Source organism: Sorex fumeus, unplaced genomic scaffold (genome assembly GCF_029834395.1).
Source record: "Sorex fumeus unplaced genomic scaffold, SorFum_2.1 ptg000044l, whole genome shotgun sequence".
Taxonomy (NCBI): domain Eukaryota; kingdom Metazoa; phylum Chordata; class Mammalia; order Eulipotyphla; family Soricidae; genus Sorex; species Sorex fumeus.
Genome location: NW_026606101.1, coordinates 14,652,290 through 14,658,289, shown reverse-complemented (window position 1 = coordinate 14,658,289; position 6,000 = coordinate 14,652,290).

The following is a 6,000-nucleotide window of genomic DNA, read 5'->3' as shown; positions in this document are numbered from 1 at the left end:
CAAATATAAAATCCCTCTGAGTCACTCCCTTGCTTAAACCTTTCATGGTTCCTGATGGTTCTTAAGCCAAACTCCTCTATGAGCCATGCAGGGTCCTGCCCATCTCTCTGTCTCCTTGCCTACAGTGCCCATCGCATTCTCACCTACCCCATGTATGCTGAAGCCATACTGGCCTCTTCCATGTGCCCTTCATGTGCCAGCCATGTCTCTGTCTTAGGTTAATATTCACACCCATATTGTTCCTCCTCCTTGGTCAGCTATTCATAGCCCAGCTTTGACTTTGTGGAACACTCATATTTTGGGGGAATCACACCCAGCAATACTCAGGGGTTACTCCTGGCTCTGCACACAGGAATTACTCTTGGTGGTTGCTTGGGAGACCATCTGGGATGCCAGGAATCTGGCAATCTGGGTCGGCCACATCAAGGCAAACACCCTCCCCACTGTACTATGGCTCCGGCCCCTCATGGGGCACTCTTCCACCTCCAGTAGATCACTTTTCCTTTGTGCCTTCTCCTGCCCCTTCCCCTGTCTCTCTGAACAATCATCTGTTTGTGATGAGAGATTTGTCTGATTGGAGTATCCTTGTCTCACTTGACAGAGTGCATGCCACACACACTGACTTGTGAACCGCTGTGCACTGAGAATCTAGACGCTTCTGCCGAGTGCGTGCTCAAGACTGAGTGGAAGGCATGAATGAACAGACACGCAAAGGAGAGGTGGGGCCAGGATCGACCACACGAGGACTAAGACTCCAGAACAACCTGAAGAGAAAGAGAAACCTGAGTGAAAACTGGGAGGCCAAGGGAGTCCCAGGAACAACCCATTCACTGTACAGTATGTACCCCTTGATTTACTTTGCCCTGGGGACAACAGTGTCAGCTAGGCTGCTAAGAGCACAAATCCAGAGATCAGCTTCTTCCTTACCTGCTGCACTTCCTCAACTGTTTGAATAAATCACTAAAGCTCTCTGTACTTTGACATCTCTCCCTCCAAAAGGGATGGTGCATAAAAGTTACTTGGCAAAAAAACCCCATATCTTAGGCCATCAGGATTCTCTGGAAACTCCAGTGGAATCAGTGATTCCGCTTCATTAATATTGTGGCATCACTTCTGTATTTAATGGCTCAAGAAAACTTTCCATTTCTCACTTTTAGTTTTAGTCAGAAATTGGGATTGGTTTGACGGAGCTGCAATTGTCAGAAGGTTTCTTAAGGAGCACCAAAACCTGACCTTTCCATCCTGGGGGTCTTTAGGTAGTTGACTCATGACATGTGTCTCCTGTACACCTTCCATTGTGATATGTAATGGTTTAATTGCAGTTTTTGCTCTGCCTTCCTTGTACCCTTGGAAGTAAGAAATGCCTTATCTTGATGTATTGCTTCAGAGATGGGAAAGTTAGAATCATAGACAGGTTGCTAAGCACAGGGATCCAGGAAGGCAGCCAGGGGCAGAAGACCTGAGTGTCCTGTTCTAGAAGCTAGGCAGAGTGAATAGGTCATAAATCATAAAACTGACCACAGCAGAACAGAAAGGCCCAGAACAACATGTTACCGAGGTGGGAATGGGAGGTGGCTCGCCAAAACAACTAGTAGACCATCAAATGTCTAAAACAGAATGCATCCCCCACGAAGATTCCCCACAACAACAGTCCCTTGTTGTGCCCCTCCTGCCTCAGTGTCCCTCAGTGTATTGTCACCAAGGAACCAATCGAGAAGCCCAGTTGTTTTGCTTTTCTCCCCCAGTGTTTTGCTTCTGTCCCAGTGTGCTGTGTTGCCAGGAATTGTCCTATTTAAAGTGCTCTGTATGAGGCGGGGTGGGGGATGGGGGTGGGAGGGATACTGGGATCATTGGTGGTGTAGAATGGGCACTGGTGGAGGAATGGGTACCCGATCATTGTATAACTGAAACCCAAGCACAAAAATTTGTAAGTCTAGGGGGTATAGTGTCGCCAGCAGGTCAATCTGTACCTGTGAGGCAAGTGCATCAGCAGCCTCATGGCTCCTTCAGACTTCCAGATACCCCAAAATTGCTGCTGTGCCTTTGGCCAGACCCCAAAAACTTGGGGCAAAGTTTACCAAAAAAGTAAACGGTCAAAAGTTAGGTATGTGGGAAACACACCCACAAACCACCTCCGGCTCAGCTATATAATTGGAGGCAAGGCCTCTCTGGTTCCTGATTGAACTGCTTAACGGCCATGATCCCAGAGACTCAGAAACAAATCTCGAAACCCAGCAGCTTTTGGCAGAAATGCGTCTGGTCCCTGCAGTAGGTTACCGGTGCTGGACCAACCCAGGAGGGAATAGGTTTCGTGCCTTGGCCTGTTCCCCCGGGCGGCTCAGTGGCCACCATCCTTCAGAAGCCACTGGACAGTCAGGTTTGGGCCCCCAGTGACAAGACACGCAGGGCCTCACAGGATGTGGGGGGAGCTGGGCCTGTCCTCTCCACCCCAACGAGACCCCAAGTCATCACTCATGATCGGCCTCTCTGGCTCCTGATCAAGCTGCTTAATGGCTATGATCCCAGAGACTCTGAAACAAATCTCTAAACCCAGTGGCTTTTGGCAGAAATCTCTCCAGATTTAAGTGTTAAAATTTTGGAATTTCAAAATCGTGTGGCCGCTACTGCAGCCACGCGACATTATATGTTATTCATAACCAGCAATAGAAAACAAATTGTCTACTGTTGCCTTTTCAGCAGATCTGAGTGTTGGGTAAAAATCTCAAATAATAATGGTGGGTCTGGTGACGAAATATTGAATGTGATCAAAGTAGAGAGAGAGAGTAATGTGGAAATCATCTGCCCCACAGGTAGGGGGAGGGTGTGGGATGGGGGTATACCGGGGTTGTTGGGGGTGGAGAATGGGCACTGGTAAAGGTACAGGTGTTTCATTGTATGACCGAGATTTAGACTTGAAAGCTTTGTAACTGCTCTCACGGTGATTCAATAAATAAAATTATAAAAAATGAAAAAAAAAGTAAGGTGGAGTTCATGCACAATTCAATCAGCTAATCAGTGGCTGAATAAATAGCAGTACTCCTACATTAAAAAAATTTTGTAAGTCTACAACTGTACCTCATGGTGTTTCACTAATAAAAATTTTTAAAAAATTAAAAAATAAAACAAAGTGCTCTGTAGGACTCATAAATAACTCTTGGAAGAGATCAACTAGCTGCAGAGATACCTCCAAACCCCTCGCCAGGCTGAATCTTGTTATGGGCACCCCGAAGGGGGACAGGTGAGCCCACTATCCTCTCAAACAGAGCACCAGCAACCAAAAACCTTCAAACCCCAATTACCAACATGCTCATGGCCAGATTCCGTGGACTCGGGACAAGCCTCATCCAGGAATGAATCTGTTTTTAAAATACTTCTGCTATGTGGGTTGTGTGACAGAAATCTTCAGGCTCTCACGGAGTCAGAGATGGGAGACCTCCCCCCATCTCCCTGTTTTTCTGGAAGCTTGGCAGTCATGCCCATGAGCTGCCTCTGGTGTCAAATATACTCATTCACTGGCTATGATTCAGAGACTCATAAATAAATCTCAAAAGAGATTTATCTGCAAGCTGCAGAGATGCTTCCTGACCCCAAAGTCACCATCCAGTTAACAATTTAACTCTAGCTATATCAATCCATCAAAATTTTAGGATTTCTGTACCACAAGGCCACAACATCTCATACTCTACACCACTTATATAGCACACCACATTGGATGGGATGTAAATTAGAAGGCAACTAATCTCAATTAAGAAAATATTAACATACAAGGCTTAGACTGTAACAACATGTTAGTAATCTCTCATACAAGGGCTTAATTGCTCCAGGATGTTTTTTTTTTTTGTTTGTTTGTTTGTTTGAGTCACACCTGGCAAAGCACAGGGGTTACTCCTGGCTCTGCACTCAGGAATTACTCCTGGCGGTGCTCAGGGAACAATATGGGATGCTGGGAATCAAACCCAGGTCGGCCGCGTGCAAGGCAAACACCCTACCCTCTGTGCTATTGCTCCAGCCCTGCTCCAGGATGTTTTATCAACAATCTTCACACCCTTTCTTTTAAGGAAATATTTTTGATTGTTTTTAGCAAATTATTCATAACAAGCAACACAAAATCATTCATTTAGGGCCCGCTATTGGGCAGATTTGGGTGGTGGTTGGGAAAATTGGAAATAATGGTGGTGGAAAGGTGTAATGGTGGTGGGATTGGTGTTGGGATATTGGATGTAATAAATCACCATGAACAACTTTATAAAAATTAAATTAAATTTTTTAAAAAATGCTCTGTAATCCTGTTCTTACCCACATTTTTAGATGATTGCCTAGTTGCAGGCTGTCTTCTACTGTTAAATAGGGGCTGGAGAGATAGTACAGCAGGTAGGGTACTTGCTTTCCACACAACTGACCTGGGTTCAACCCTTGGCATCCCATATGGCTCTGAGCACTGCCAGAGTGATTACTGAGTACAGGAGTAATCCATGAACATTGCCAGGTGTGGCCCAAAAACTGAAAAGAAAAAAAAAACTCCTTAAATAATTAAACCTCCTTACTTCTTTGCCTAAATATGTTTTTGGTGTAACTGATTGAATGAATTCCATTATGACATCATTACCTCCCATTCAAGCAGTGAGGCACATCACTTTCTACCATTCTGGCTTATTCTCTTCAGGGTCCCAACTTCCACTTCAATGAGCCCACCACCTTCCTCTTCATTGACTCAAGTCCATGAGGCATCATTGCACAAGTGGTGTTGGGAAAACTGAATAGCTACATGCAAAAGAATGAACTCAGATCTCTGCCTAATGTCAAGTACAAAAGTCAGATCAAAGTGGATTAAAGACCTTAGTATCAGACCTGAATTCATAAGGTAAGTAAAGGCCCTCCCATTGATCATCGATTTGCTCGAGCGGGCCCAGTAACATCTCCATTGGAGACTTTGTTGTTACTGTGTCTGGCATATCGAATACGTCACGGGGAGCTTGCCAGGCTCTGCCGTGGTGGCGAGATACTCTCGGTAGCTTGCCGGGCTCTCCGAGAGGGGCAGAGGAATCGAACACGGGTCGGCCATGTTGGCTGCGTGCAAGGCAAATGCCCTACTGCTGTGCTATAGCTCCAGCCCTCATAAGGTACATGGAGGAAAATTTAGGCAGAACCCTCCATGATATTGAAGCTAAAGGAATCTTTAAAACTAAAGTAAAACTTATTCTTTCTGAAAAAAATTAAAAAATAAAAAATAAAGGCATCTTTAAAGATGAAACACCATTGGCCAAGCAAGTGGAAACAAACATACACAAATGGGCCTACATTAAACTAAGAAGCTTCTGTACCTCAAAAGAAACAGTGATTAAAATACAGAAAGAGTCCACAGAATGGGAAAAAATATTTACCTAATACCCATCAGATAGAGGCTTAATATTCAGCATATACAAGACACTGCTAGAACTTTACAAGAAAAAAAACCTCTAACCCCATCAAAAAATGGGGAGAAGAAATAAACAGAAACTTCCACAAAAAAGAAATTCAAATGGCCAAATGACACATAAAAATGCTCTACATTGCTAATCATCAGGAAGATGCAAATCAAAACAACAGTGAGGTATCATCTTATACCTTAATTAGATCTTACACCTTAATCTTACACACATTAATAAGAACAAGAACAACCAGTGCTGGCGAGGATGTGAGAAGAAAGGGACTCTCATTCATTGTTGGTGGGAATGCCAACTGGTCCAGCCTTTTTGGAAAACAATATGGACAATCCTCCAAAAACTAGAAATTGAGCTTCCAATGACCCATCAATACCACTCTGGGAATATTTCCCAGAGATGAAAAAAATACAGTAGAAATGATATCTACACTTGTATGTTTATTGCAGCACAGTTTACAACAGCCAAAATCCGGAAAAAACCCAAGTGTCTGAGAACAGATAACTGTTATTGAAGAAACTCTGGTACATCTACACAACAGAATACTATGCAGCTGTTAGTAGAAATAAAATCATGAAAT